This window comes from Schistocerca americana, chromosome 3, assembly GCF_021461395.2.
Source record: "Schistocerca americana isolate TAMUIC-IGC-003095 chromosome 3, iqSchAmer2.1, whole genome shotgun sequence".
Taxonomy (NCBI): domain Eukaryota; kingdom Metazoa; phylum Arthropoda; class Insecta; order Orthoptera; family Acrididae; genus Schistocerca; species Schistocerca americana.
This window is the reverse complement of record NC_060121.1, coordinates 320,405,251-320,421,709: the sequence shown is the minus strand read 5'-3', so window position 1 is coordinate 320,421,709 and position 16,459 is coordinate 320,405,251.

The window sequence follows — 16,459 nt, the reverse complement described above, 5'->3', positions numbered from 1 at the left end:
CACTCTGTCCGTTAGGTCATTAATGTATGCAGGAAATAACAGCACTCCCACCACAGATCCCTGTGGCATTGCTGACGATAACCTTGTCTCTGATGAAAATTCGCCGTCGAGGTTCTGTTACTTAAAGTCTTTGAACCACTCACATACGTGGGAACCTATTCCTTATGTTTGTACCTTCGTTAATAGTCGGCAGTGTGGCACCCTGTCAAATGCTTTACGAGAATCTAGGAACTTTAAATCCACCTGTTACCCTTCATCCATGTTCGCAGTATATCACACGAGAAAAGGGCAAGCTGAGTTTCGCACGATCAGTCCTTTCTAAAACTGTGCTGATTTGTGAACAGAAGCTTTTCCCTCTCGAAGAAATTTATTATATTCGAACTGAGAATATTTTCAAGCATTGTGCAGCAAACCGGTGTTAAGGGTATTGATCTGCAATGTTGCGGGCCCGTTCTTTTGCCCTTCTTACAAATAAGAGTCACTTCCGCTTATTTCCAGTCGCTTCGACTTTGTGCTGGGAGAGATTTGCGACAAATGCAAGCTAAGTAAGGGGTCAATGCTTTGTAAAGCAGAAATGGAATTCCGTCAGGACCCCGCCACCTATTTGCTCTTAACCCTATCTAACGTAATACTGGACGTGGCGTGTAATATCGCTCTGATCGTGTCTGCCAACGCGGGTTGCGTGCACACGACATGCTGTCAGAAGTTCGTCACGTCACGTCACGTCACGTCTCGTCACGTCACGTCATTTCACGAAACAGGTGCTGCGTTCATGATGTCGACTGTTGACTGAGCAGGTATCCGAGTCCGATGTGGGGCTAGTTGGCTGCTGAGGCAGAAGTTCCAAGGACCCATCACGTCTGTTTGTATTTTTGTGTGTTATTTTTTTTCTGTATTTTATCGTGTTAAACTACAGTGTTGATAGTGTCGTACGACTGATATTTGTATTTGTACTATAAATGTAATTTATAATTTCATTAATTTTAGCGACATTGTGTACTGATTTGAACTCCCGTTATTACAAACATTTTATACCTTCTATCACTTTTGCACCTTCGCCTCTTATAGTCCATGTCGTTAAAAGAATTTTTTTCTTTTATACCAGATCTCTCCTCTTCAATACGCTTAGGTCATCGTCTTGAAGTCTGCTTGGCTGTACCGGTAAAAGTGCAGTTACCATGTTCATAGCTCTTCCATTGTGTGCTGCTGTAACGGTTAGCGTAACCATGGATGGGAAGCAAACACGTCGTATCATAAATGGAATGTGGATAGCCAGTCACAACGCTCGTTTGTAATTTCCTATGCATCGTGAATGACATGAACTGTTTGTGGCTAGTCCCGGCGGAGGTTCGAGTCCTCCCTCGGGCATGGGTGTGTGTGTTTGTCCTTAGGATAATTTAGGTTAAGTAGTGTGTAAGCTTAGGGACTGATGACCTTAGCAGTTAAGTCCCATAAGATTTGACACACATTTGAACATTTTGTTGTTGTTGACATGAACTGTTGTTTTGTGCTAGTAGCTAGACGATTATAGTTCTAGACTATCTGAACACTTCAAACGCTACCTTCCATTACGTGAGTTACTGTGATGTGCAGGTAACCGTGGCTGAGACTGGGTGAGACAAAGTGCGATTTTATCTCGGATTGATTTTTATGCCTGTTCTCGCATTTTCTCCTCTTTAATCACATTCATTTCTACTTTTTTCGTAAGGGCTTTGATAACCTAGTCATAGAGCGCCCCAAACTCACACGAAAACGCACACACACACACATACATACACACACACACACACACACACACACACACACACACACACATATATATATATATATATATATATATATATATATATATATATATATATGTATGACTAACGTACACGTTGATCTACGCTACACATAAATCCGTTAAGATAATCATTTTCTGGTATTCACGTACGTTGGCTTCATCAACTCAGAATTAAATTTCATCCTAACACAGATCAACAAAGCTACAAACAATCTCTGACCACAACCAAGAAAAGTCAGCACGGAAGGGTGTGGGAGGCTCAAATGGTTCAAATGGCTCTGAGCACTATGGGACTTAACATCTGTGGTCATCAGTCCCCTAGAACTTAGAACTACTTAAACCTAACTAACCTAAGGACAGCACACACATCCATGCCCGAGGCAGGATTCCAATCTGCGACCGTAGCGGTCACGGGGTTCCAGACTGAAGCGCCTAGAACCGCACGGCCACACCGGCCGGTGGTGTGGGAGGAGGCACGTGTGAGAGTGGAACTCAATACCGCACTCCAGCTGATAATTACTTCAAATATGATTTCTGTGGGTTTCACTCATCAATTCAAGCTGTGAAATTACGTGCCAACCTACCCACAGACACGGAATTCGCATCATATTCGGGAAAAAAATGATAGCTAGGCATTAGTTTAAGGTATTCTGATGAACATTCGCCTGTCAGTACGCAGCAAGGGAAGTCACAGCGCGCTTAGAGTAAAGACACATCGACTGTCAAAATTTTATTACTAAATTGTCGAAGTATTCGTGACAAAGTTGGCGAATTTACTGGCCTCCTCTTACACTCAGATTATTCTCTGGATTGAGAGCTGGTTGAAATCCGATGTGGATAGCTCTGAGATATCTAGGGAGTCATGGAAAGTATATCGGAAAGACGGAGGCCTTAGGAGGGGGAGTGATCATTTCAATTGACAAAAATATTTTCTATATTGAGGTGGGATGAGCGTGACAGTGTAGTTATCGAGTCGCATGTAACAGGTCTACGTGAAACCAAGTCAATTCTTTGATGTTTTTACCGGCCACCCGACTCTGCTGTGACAGTTCTAGAGTCATTCAAAGAAAGTCTATGGCCAGTAGTGCGTAAATATCCATAACATACATTAATAGTTGAAGGCGACTTTAACCTATCGAGTATAGTCTGGTATGTCTATGGATTCACTGCAGGGAGTGCAGACAGATGAACATGCGAAGCACTTTTGAATACGTTTTCTGAAAACTGTTTTGAGCAGCTAGTTCGGCAGCCACAGGCAATGGAAATATCTTAGACCTTGTAGCTACAAATAGTCCATACTTTACTGACAACGTCAGTGTGGAAACGGAGATGAGCGATCATGATGTCATTATAGCAATCCTGTTAGAAAGAGCAGATAAGCAGTTGTTAGCATCTCACTTAGACAGTGAACTGATATCGCTGAGTTCCAGTAAGATGAACGTAGAACAATTCTGGACAAAGTTCAAGCAGATTGTAAATAGTAATCTGGGGACTTTATACCTAGCCAGTGGATTAAGGACGGAAAAGACTCATCATGGTTTAATAATGAGATTTGGAAGATGCCGAGGAAGCATAGGCTGTCGCACTCTCGGTTCAAAAGAGAACGCGGAAATGACGACAAGCAAACGTTAGTAGAGATTCGTGAGTCTCTGAAAAGAACTGTGCGCGAAGCATACAACTACTACCACAGTCATTCTTTAGCAAAAGATTTAGCAGAGAACCCGAGAAAATTCTGTTCCTATGTAAAATTCCTAGCCCGCAGCTCATGATCGTGCGGTAGCGTTTTCGCTTCCCGCTCCCGGGTTCCCGGGTTTGATTCCCGGCGGGGTCAGGGATTTTCTCTGCCTCGTGATGACTGGGTGCTGTGTGATGTCCTTAGGTTAGTTAGGTTTAAGTAGTTCTACGTTCTAGGGGACTGATGACCATAGATGTTAAGTCCCATAATGCTCAGAGCCATTTTTTGTAAAATTCCTAAGTTGGTCGAAGGCTTCCAAACAGTCACTTGTTGACCATTCTGGTGTGACAGTTGAAGACAGCAAAACGTAATACGAAGTTTTAATTTTCACATTTAAGAAATCGTTTACATGGGAAATCCGTACAAACATACCGTCATTTGACCATCGAACAGACGCCCGTATGGACGACGCACTAACAAGCATCCCTGGCGTAAAGAAACAACTGAAGGAGTCGAAAACAAATAAGTTACTAAGTCTCCAAATCCCGATAGAATCGCAGTTTGGTTTTTCAAAGCGCACTCTGCGGCACAGCGCCCTTACTCAGCTTGCATTTACGCGAAGTCCCAAGTGCCTAGAAAGAGGTGCAGGTGAGTCCTGTGTGTAAGAAAGGCAAAAGAACGGAACTGCAAAATTACAGAACAATACCCTTAACATCGGGTTGCTGCAGAATCCATGAACAAATTCTCAGTTCGAATATAATAAATTTTCTTGAGATCGAGAATCTTGTGTCCACGAATCAGCATGATTTTAGAAAGCATGGCTCTTGCGAAACTCAGGTTGTCCTTTTCTCACGTGATAAGATGCGAACTAAGGATGAAGGACAACAGCAGATTCTAGATTTCCGGGAAACAATTGTCACGGTGCCCCATTGCACGCTGTTAAAGAAGGTACGAGCGTATGGAATATGTTAACAGGTACTTGAGTGGGTCGAAGACTTCTTACGTTATAGAACTCAGTACGATGTCCTCGATTGTGAGTGTTCATGAGAGACAAGGGTATCGTCAGAAGTGTCCCAGGGTAGTGTGATAAGATCGCTTTTATTCTCTATATACAAAAATGATTTGGCGGTCAGTGAGGATAGTAATCCACGGTTGTGTACGGATGATGCTATGGTATAGTAGGGCGTCGAAGTTGAGTGACAGTAGGCGGCGCCGGTCGGAGTGGCTGAGCGGTTCTAGGCGCTTCAATCTGGAACCGCGCGACCGCTACGGACGCAGGTTCGAATCCTGCCTCGGGCATGGATTGTGTAATGTCCTTAGATTAGTTAAGTTTTAGTAGTTCTAAGTTCTAGGGGACTGATGACCTCAGAAGTTAAGTCCCATAGTGCTCAGAGCCATTTGAACCGTTTGAACCATTTGAACCGTAGGAGGATACAAGATGACTTGGCAAAATTTGTAGTTGGTATGCAGCTAGGCAATGGCAGCTAGCTCTAAATGTAGAAAATGCCGATGAATAGGTAAACAAACCCATAATGTTGGGTCACAGAGTTATTAGTGTCCTGCTCGACACAGTCGTGCCGTTTAAATACCTGAGCGTAACGCTGCAAAACGATACGGAGTAGAACTAGCGTATGGGGACTGTGGTAGGAGAGGCAAATGGTCGGCTTCGGTTTATTGGGGGAATTCTAGGAAAGTATGGTTCATCTGTAGAGAAGAGGTCATATAGGACGTTAGTGCTACCTATTTCTGAGTATTGTTCGAGTTGAAACGTCCCCTTAGAAAAATTATACATGACTGTGTTCAAACTGACAACAAGACTGGAAAATTCAGATTGTTCGAAATGTTTCATCACTATGATGCTATGTTTTACTCGGTCTTGTGTAGCTTGAGACCAATATGCTGAGAGGAAGGCATGGTAAAATTCTCCTTCACTGTGACAATCGCGGATGACCGATCGCATTCTTACAGCTGGTTCATTCTCTAAATAGCCACACATAAATTCTAATCTGTGCTCAAATGACCAGTTGGGAGGAAAACAATGAGAGAATTGATGGAGCCACGCTTGTGGATGAATGTCGTTGCCAGAATTCTTAAATGTTTTAAATTTACGTGTAGTAATGAACAGCTTATAGTCAAAATCATCATGTCGGCGAGTCGCATATCGGTCATTGTTACGTCGTTTCGGCGGTTCCATTTCAAAATTCGGTGCACCTTGCCAATTTCTTTCATAATTTCCGAAATGTCCTGTGTTATTATTTTGTGGTTGTTCCGTATTTCTATGTCCCTCTTCCCGTACTGTAGCGCGAGTGTCCTCTGAAATATGTAATTCTTGTATTACTTGTGCCAACCGATCTTGTACTTCCCGGATTTCTCTTTTGTACTGTGTATTGATTTGATTTTGATTTTGTTTGAATTTTCTAATTTGTTCATACTCTTCAGTGTCCGTGAAGGCTACAGGTCTTGTGTCATTCAGATCATCATCTACCTTTGTAGATAAGTTAGTGAACTGATCTGAAAGCTCGGCTACTTTATCCGATAGTGAAATTATTTCCTCTGTGTGTTTTTCTGAACCAACTTTCAGAGTGTCCATTTGTGTTGAAATCGTATCTACTGTGTCCTTTAAGTTTTCCTGAGTTTTTGCAAGTTGCGTAACCGAATCGGTAGATGCAACTGAGTCAATTTTAGCTTGCAAGGTGTCGTGATTTTCATGAACAATAGTTTGCAGTTCTTTTATGGCTGCTTCGTGATTCTGTAATGCATTTTCATGACGCGAAAAAATGGGTTGGAAATGCTCACAAATTTGTGTTTTTACGTCATAACAGACTTTTGACATTTCGATTCAATGTTATGTAACTCAGTAGTTAAATCTTCACGTGTTTGTTCAAGTGTGGTGTCCAACTTCCGAAGATTTTGTTCCATTGTGTCTAACTTTTGAAGCTTTTGCTGTGTTTGTCCCATTTGTTGTATTAATTGTAATAACAACGCACTGGTGTCTGAAACATGTTCCTCAGTGCTATTCGGCAATGCATTTGAACCGGCAATATTTGCATTTTGAAAAGCAGAAAATGTGTCTTGACTTATATGAGAAAACGGCGAGGACGCAAAACCTGAATCTACATTATTTGCAAGATTGTGTCCTGTCATTTCGGATTCCTGAGGCATGCTGCTGCCGACCGATCGATCGATAATGCTTCCCTGTTCACTAATTCTTACACTGCCTACACCATTATTTGCAGCCCGCTCCATATCCCTATGCACTATTACCAAATTACTACTTTGAACATTAGTTAATTCATTACTCGTCGGCGCTAACAAACTGCTTTCGTCTTCACTGTCATTTCTCAGTTTACTTTGTAGCCTAGTATTACGTTTTTCACACGCCATTATTGTCACAATATTTCACACGACAACACAGAAAAACACTATTTGAAGAACAAAACAAGAAAACACATTAACATAACATTGATAATAATATCTCGTTAATTGCAAGCGCAGCTGCGAAATACTTGGTGCAAATCTACGTGCATGCCACAACTATTTTACTGTACAAGAATGAAAAACTACAACTACAAATGAAATTCTCTCTACAATTACGCGGTAGCAACAAACAATGGCTGCACTAATTGCACAAACTACAAGAAAAAATCAGAAGATTCCAATGAGGTATCCTCGGCTAAGGGTCGACATATGAAACGTCCCCTTAGGAAAATTATACTTGACTGTGTTTAAACTGACACACAATATTTTTAGCGCAACGCAATCTGACTTTCAAAAATCCCTACAAAAAAATGGCCCTGACTAAGATTAACCTATACCTTTCACAAATCACTTACCTCACCAAAAATCTTCGTTACTCGAACTACTGCAATACAGCGAGCGCCACTACTGCCAGCTAAATAAAAGATTCAAACTACTGAAGGCACTAACAACTGATAGGCATAGTTAGCAAATGAAAGATTTTGATAGAGAACAAACAATGTATTTACCTTACTAGTGTTCAAATGTCATAATATATATAGCAGTTCATGACATCCAGTCTCACAAATTTCAAAACTCCGCCATTTCTCTCCCCACATCCACCACTGCTGGTGGCTCACCTCCAACTGCGCAACGCTACGGGCTGTTCACATCCAGCTGCCCAACACTACAATGGCAGACAACAACGCAAACTAGCCACAGACTGCACACAGCACAGCCAGTGATTTTCATCCAGAGGCTACATGGCGTTACCAATAAGAAAACCTAAACAGCAAACAGCGTACTTACAGAGTGTTTGGTATCCTCACCAGGTCGGATTGAAAGAAGACGTCGAAACAGTTTCGAGGCGGACTGTTAGATTTGTTACCTCTACGTTCGAACAACATGCAGATGTTGCGGAGATGCTTCGGGAACTTAAATGGGATTCTCTGGAGGGAAAGTGACGTTGTTTTGGAGCAACAGTATTGGGAAAATTTAGAGAACCGGCATTCGAAGCTGACTACAGGACGCTTCTGTTGCCTCCAACATACATTGCGCATAAGGACCACGATGATAAATTAGGGCTCATACGGAGGCATATAGACGATCTTTTTCCCTCGTTTTGTCTGCAAGCGGACGGGAAAGGAAATAACTAGTAGCGATTCAGTGCAGCCTTGCCGTGTGCCGCAAGGCGGATCGTGGAGTATCGATGCAAATGTAGATGTAGATCAACACATAGAATACGGTGTTCTTTACTGACAAAGGCAATAAACACGAATTTAGGTTCGCGAGTTTTTGTCCTATCCGCCACATATCCATGACGTGTGTGACAAAGGCTACCACGAGCCATAGAGCCTGAATGAATGGATTTAAAATCGTTGCACGCTAAACTGCGTGGTCATCAACGTCCCTTCTCAAGATCGTGGTACTGGTGTATAAGTAGTTACTCTTGTAAAAACTAAAAGGCTACAGAGGCTATTTTTATTCTTTTTATTGATGCTATAACTGTGTTTTCAGCACCTGTAAGCGCTTGAAAATGACTGCAATTGCAACAGTGAATATAAATGTACAGTCAGTGGCGAATATGACGATATTGAGAAAATTTTACGGGACTGTGAGCCCACACGGAATACAATTGGGATAAATATACCAAGCGAGGCATGTGATACATACTGAAATACCGGAGAACCAAAATTAAGTGAGATAAAACGATTACTATAATTACTCTCCATATCTAAATCAAATGCAATCAATTCGTTTCATCCGAAGACAGAAATCATTGGATTCAGTGAGTCTCACTGGCTGCTCTATATTACCACACCATTAGCTGCGACCAACGGTCAGTAACACCACGCAATGGAACAGTTACGGACAACGTAATTTAGCTATAACTGGTTGCACCTTTCCAAGATTTAAAGTCCTCGTTTTAGGAAACCAACCTGTAGCTAAATAAATCATTTTATTGGCGTCCATCTTATGGCTAAATTTTCTTTTTGGAGTTTATTCCCGCAGTCGTTGTAAAGGTCATCTTCAGGATAAGTAAGCTTCTCCCAAGAGAGAAAAGAGTACATGCTCCGATATATGCGCTATACCGAAGTTTCTTTCTCCTACTAACTACGATGAGGTCCTCACCGTTGCCCTAGCATCGGGCCATTGCAACTTGCTCCCAGCCAAATCATCTCGTTCAAGATTTTACCAGGAATATAATCCGAAGATGTCTATTGATAAGGCTACAGTAAAGGCATTTATAGGGCTCTGATATATAAGGTCAGTAGTCCTAATTTATGAAACGATAACAAAAATTTTTAACTATCTTTAGAAGATCAAGCTGTACAAAAAAATTGGTACTTATAAATCTATGGCAGATTCCGAAATTTTCTATGGCTGTGAGATCTAGACATTTACCAAACGAGACAGAAATAAGATTCTCGCATCTCAATTGAAATTTATAAGAGCTATCAAAGATTGTAAAAAAAATTAGATGAAATACACTACTGCCCATTAAAATTGCTACACCACGAAGATGACGTGCTACAGACGCGAAATTTAACCGACAGGAAGAAGATGCTGTGATATGCAAATGATTAGCTTTTCAGAGCATTCACACAAGTTTGGCGCCGGTGACGACACCTACAACATGCTGACATGAGGAAAGTTTCAAACCGATTTCTCATACACAAACAGCAGTTGACCGGCGTTGCCTGGTGAAACGTTGTTGTGATGCCTCGTATAAGCAGGAGAAATGCATACCATCACGTTTCCGACTTTGATAAAGGTCGGATTGTAGCCTATCGCGATTGCGGTTTATCGTATCGCGACATTGCTGTTCGCGTTGGTCGAGATCCAATGACTGTTAGCAGAATATCGAATCGGTGGGTTCAGGAGGGTAATATGGAACGCCGTGCTGGATCCCAACGGCCTCGTTATCACTAGCAGTCGAGATGACAGGCATCTTATCCGCATGGCTGTAACGGATCGTGCAGCCACGTGTCGATCCCTGAGTCAACAGATGGGGACGGTTGCAAGACAACAACCATCTGCACGAACAGTTCGACGACGTTTGCAGCAGCATGGACTATCAGCTCGGACACCGTGGTAGCGGTTACCCTTGACGCTGCATCAGAGACAGGAGCGCCTGTGATGGTGTACTCAACGTCGAACCTGGGTGCACGAATGGCAAAACGTCATTTTTTCGGATGATCCAGGCTCTGTTTACTTCACTTACCTTTGCCTCCGTTTGACTCATTGTATACTAGATGGCGTTGTGTTGCCATGGAGACTTGTATACATCCAACATTCGTCTGCCTTCAATGTGTCCATTGTAGATCACTGTCTGGTAAGGCCATACTTTCTCCTGACACATCTTACAGTTACTGCTCATAAGGACTTTGTTCAGAATACAAGACTTACTAGAAGATGTGACTCTGCAAATATCAATAAACTTTTAGTTTATGCACGTTGGAGGTTGGAGCTTCAGCACATTGCAGTCTCATTGCTTGAGGCGCACTGGCTGGTATGACAAACGGATAGGTAGAGTAGGACCAGTTCCATGGACTGCACGTTCGCCGGACCTTAAACTGCTGGTGTATGCAACAGATCACCCGATGCAGAAACTCGTCATCGACATGTCACGGAAGCCTGTGAAGCCTTAGAAACTATCAGGAAGTATCTGAAAGAGTGCGACAGTCTATAATTCGACGAGTGCATTCGTGTTTAGAAACAAGAGGAGACCATCCCGAGGATTTATTATGTTTATATAATGATGAGCTCCAATCACCAAAGTTGTAAACTTTCATTAGTAACTCGAATACGAGGAATTTTTAGACATACTTGTATGTGAGCTTTTTTGATGTTTTGGTGCAAGGAATCTGTCTCCAAAGTTTGTAAGAGCTTCTTTGAAACATTCTATATATCTTCTCCTTGTAACTGCAGCTTAAGTTTGGATTATAATTTCATTAGAAATTCATTAGCAATTTTTTTTTAAATGTACTGCTGTGATTTCAATTTCAGTAGCTTGAGGGATATTTGTTAGGAACGAAGATATTATGCCCAGTTAAAAATGTTTATTTTAGAGCAGCAAATTAGGGCACATCATTAGGAAGGAACTGATCCCCTTCAGCATGGATAGGGGCTCGCAATGATGAGGACATTATCCATTGCGACTGCTAAAAGACCAGATAACAGGGCGCGTTTCGAGTCGTGTCTGGATAGCTATGTCGCCAGAGCACTTGTCCACGAAAGGCAAAAGTCCCAGGTTGGCGTTCCGGTTTTAATCTGGCAGGAAGTTTCAGTGCAAATAATGTTTCAGATACTTGCTGCATGCTGAATATATACAATTGTATCTGAAGAACGTTCCTTAACAGTAACCAGAAGCAGTTAAAAAAGTCACCTGTTGCCTGCAGTCGAGAGGTTCACCCGAATTCCTATCTTCTGTATGAATGAAGATAGAAACCGTGGGTGAATTTTAACCTCACAGACGTATCCCCTTAAAAAGGCCCATTAGTGATATTAAACGACCTACATGCCAATTGTACAAGCCAATGAGCGAATAAGCGAGCGAGCTAGCTGCACCAGGACGCCCCTATTGGCAACCACATGAACCGGCAACTTACATCCGTTGTTAGGGTACATTTTTAGACTTAGTTAAAAAATTAACGTTCACCTCGAGTTTCTATTTTCATCCTGTTGGAGATATTTTTTGTGAAGACGGATATATCACATATATCACATACGTAAACATAGATTATGAGACACAGAATTTCCAGTTTGCAGAAGTCAGTTATCAAACTTCTACATGTAGTTGGTCTATTAGGCACGAAAGTCAATAGATAAGTGTAATTATTTCACAGTGTCCCTTGATTTTATTCTTACTACACGTAAGTGTCCCATGTCATTAGGCAGTAATGAACCGCTCTTTCGTGACTAGAAAACAAGTCTCATTAATCATCCACCTTATTTACATTTATTGATCACAGACTGTTCCCAAGAATTGGAAATACACCTGAAAATTTCAGCACTCGACTCGTTTGGGAGGTCCATAAAGTGTGACGTACAAACTCAAGACAAATCCAAAATTAGGCTGCCATCAGCCCATGGTGCGACTGAAAGCGCTTGCTGAGCAGTGCATGTCGCGTCGAATGTGTTCTAGTTTGAGTAAATAAAGTGGCAAGTCTCATGTTCTTCATCATTAATTTGTGTTATTTTATCAAATAGAAAATGGCCGACAAAGCCAGTGACAGTAGAACAATACTAATATCTGTTTCTGCCAGTTACTATATGTATCTACTTTATCTTGTGGTCGCTATGGACATTATGTCTCTGTGGCTGTTTACATTACACATTTTTTGTTGTGAAGCTCAAGTAAAGCACGCAGGTGACGATTAGAAATTGAGGCTATAAATATTCTTACTGGCAGCAGCAAATGTTTGATAGTAAAAACCATCTGAATTTGTCATTGCTTTTCTGGCCCATAAGAACCGCACTGTGCGACGTTATAATTATCTTTGACACACAGGTGACTTAATTTTACGTCCGATGTACTTGATTTGAATGAAAAGATGTATTACTTTTTTAATCCTCTAGAGATTACGATATAATTCTGTTGAATTCATAGCTGTTTTTGTTAATCCAAGATAGACTACAAGCACTCTATTTACTTTTTAAGCTGTCGTTGTGTGATTCCAGATCTCAAGTTTTACGAATTATGCCAGACATTACTAATAGACATTGAAAGTCAGAACTAGCAACTATTGCAGTGATGTAATACGATTCATGGGGATAGCTGCAATGAAATAATCCCTTCAAACTTGATCAAAGGCACTGCTCAAGTTATTTGTTGATACCATATTTAAAAAAAGAAGAAAACAGACTTTTGAAGCAACTGAAAATTTTAGTCGAAGCAGAACGTCAAAATACATCGATCTGGATAACTAGTATCACCTAAAAGACAACGTTAATTTTTGATTAATTAAAATCAATTAAACGAAATAATTTGAAATACGTAATAACAAAATTCTTTCCGATTTTTATTGTGGTATGTTTTTCTCTGAGGAAAGTTAAATTCCATTATGATGCACTGATTCTTGCTTGAAACTGTTATTCGATTCAACTTAAAATTATGTAGAGGATATTTGCAGTTAAAAGACATACTGTAATTATGAGATATGGCTCGCAGATGCCTAAATAATCACAAAACGATTTCAAAAGAAGCTCCTTCAGGTGAATGGGAGCAATGAAAGACAGTGACAGGCTATGGCTGACTTGAAGCAACAGAGGACGCTGACACCTGCTGTATGACGGAACTGTTTTTCCATTTTAAATAATGTTATGGTGGTAACATCGATGACAGTCATATGTAATTCAGACATATGTTGTATTTCCCCTGGAAGTTAAGAACAAACAAACACCCCATGAAGCTTTTCTTTGATATTAAAACCAGAATATAACTATTTCGGAAAAGCTGTGATAGATGCATTTCGGAGTGGGGTGGACATAAATTTGCTTATAAGATGAAGAACTTGAAAAAAAATATAGAAGTGATTAGTAAGGCACAATGTCTGGACTACTATAAGAAGCACTGGGCAACAGGAGACGATGTAAATAAAAATCAGGACGAATTATTTTGCACGAAGAAGCGGAAATGATAACGTGATTTTATATTCTTGCCACTTATTGTCGAGCATTCAACCTCCATTCCATAGTTACCAAATCTGCCGTTTTCTGATATGTAACACAGCGATTCCAGAAGTTGGAGATTCATGGGTCTTGAGAATCGCTGCTTCTTGTGACTTTGCATCAGGTTTTATACGGACGTGTTGACGTCAGTTTGACTACCCAGCTTCTAGTAACCTGTTCCCGACGTTTCGTGGCGACAGTCTGCCTGTAACCTCCTCCCGTATTTCAGCTGTTGTCATCCCTTTGTTTATCAGAGCCATTCGAATAATCCTACCATCTCCTTGAAAAGACTTGTATCTGCTATTCTTGCCACACTTTTGTCCACTGTGACAACTCCTGTATGGTTAAGGTGCAGTAACAACACAGTCCTGGTAAACAATGTAGAACAGTTTTCGTAAGAAATACATAAACCCAAAAACTACTCCTTGGAGAAAACGTAAATCATAACAACTGTTTGTGGAGATTCGTAATACGCACAGAATTTCCACACGTCTGAACTTGGGCTGACTGCCCCAATGAAGACTAAGTCTAGTTTGAGATTTACTTGACAGCGGAAGCATACAGCAAGCGGTAAGGTCGACAGCCAACACCAAAAGTTTTTACCGTCCGCGCTGTAGAGGCCTCAGTTGGACATTCAATACAGCATGACCAGAGGAGGTCCACTTGCCGCTTATTCACCTACCGTTTATTGTCATCTTTTGGAGTCTGACTAAGGTCCCTCTGTCCCTCTGATGGCAGTGACAGACACTGTCAGCTCCCTTATTCGGTTGTGGGTGGCACACAGCACGACGTCACAGATTGCGAAGTATCAAATGAGATCCGAAGATCTGCAGATGCAGTCGGCGTCTGGCCTAGTGACTCGATGGAAGTCTCATCGATGTGTCTCTGCGCTGGCCAAAATACCAAGACAGCATAGTGGTACAAGAGTAGCTCCGAGAAGCAAACATGTTCTTGGGGTCAGCGACCTCTAATAGCGCTCGCGCAGCCGCCTGCTGGCCTAGGCAGTCTGATTCATCGTGCCTCTGTAGTTTGCAGATTTAGCCCCTTTCAGGTTAGGCCGCTTGCACAACTTTAATGTGAGAAGGGTTGCCGGGCTGTAGAAAATGGTTCAAATGGCTTTGAGCACTATGGGACTCAACTGCTGAGGTCATCAGTTCCCTAGAACTTAGAACTACTGAAACCTATCTAACCTAAGGACATAACACACATCCACGCCCTAGGCAGGATTCGAAACTGCGACCGTAGCGGTCGTGCGGTTCCAGACTGTAGCGCCTAAAACCGCTCGGTCACTTCGACCGGCACCGGGCTGTAGAACAAACGGCTCATACACAGCACAGCACTGAGTCCATCTCGTCATCACACGTTTTTCACTCATCGTAATAAATCCAAATGGGTGACTTGTCGATATTATGCTCCTATGTCCCTCATGTCAATGACCCTACCTTAGTCAGACTCCAAAAGATGACAATAAACGGTAGGTGAATAAGCGGCAAGTGAACCTCCTCTGGTCATGCTGTATTGAATGTCCAACTGAAAATTTCTAGTAACGTTTGTCACACCTAAACGCTATCATGTACTAACATCATCCTTTACTAGCAAGGACTTTTTTTTCTTGGAACTGAAATAAATTCGTATAAGAATGATATTTGAGTCCAGATGTTTCACAAGCACGAAAAAAATGTAGCATTTTCTTTCTTATTTCTCATGTGATCTGTGGAGATGGTGTACACTGGGAAGTCCTTATGATCGTCTTTCACTATCGTTTCTCCTATTTTTATGTCAGTGGCTTCTATGTCACAGTGCAGCGACGTTTTAACCAATGATTTGGTGATCTAATTTATTCTACAACCATATCAAATGACTGAGTCATGCTAATTGCCAGTAACTTAACATACTACACAAATATTCTCGCATTTCCTTTTGAAAAAATAGGTTTATGTAAGCGAAGATACATACTTTGACAATGACTTTTGTTCCACTCAGGTCTAATGATTGTTGATACGTAAGTAAGGGAGCCAGTACGTTACTTTAACTGTTTGCCCTGCAATTTTTCTGATACATGTACCTTTTTCTGTTGCAGTTGTAGCACTTGAAAATGGCCTAAGGTCAAAATCTAGATTGTGGAATAAAACCTATTGTACAGTCAAATGGCGGTTATATCTTTCAACAAGTTTTATATGACTGTAGCTCCACACCAAAGTAAAATCATGTCGTATGTTTGGTAACGTTAAGTTAAAGTGTTCATGGTATACCATTCTTCATTTTCGTCACTGTAGATCTTTTAGCACAGTTACACCAGCAAAGCGGTAGGTTACAGTTTGGCGACTCTTGCAGGCCTTAGAATAGAGGGTACGTGGGAGTCGCTGCACTTTGGCGCCTCACCCTTTCAAAGGGACGGCAGGTGTAACCAGAGGCTGCTGTGGTGGACAAAGGTCGACAGGAATCGCCCTCTCCTGCCTGCTGTCGTGTAAGCGCGAGGAGATTGGCTTTCGATCCGTTGCATCTGGCGACCGCAGAAGCCTCTGCCAAAGGCTACAAGTGTTGAGGGAGAACTGGGGCGCGAGGAAGACACAAAGCAGTCCTTGTGACGAGGCTGTAGAGGCTGCGGAAGACTGAAAGAAAAAGAGGACGCGAAACACAATGCATCGGCGCTCAAAGGAGGCATTAAAGGTGTGTTGTGCGTCACTCAAAAGGAAAGGACGCTGCTAGCAGACTACCATCGTTGCTATGAACAGGTGAAATAAAGAATGAAGCGATGCTAGAAAGATTATTGACGAAATTATCGGAACAATAAAATTATCTATTAATTTTTGGCCCTGGAAAACCAGTATACACGGAATGTTATAGGGTAGACCAGTGCTGCTTTA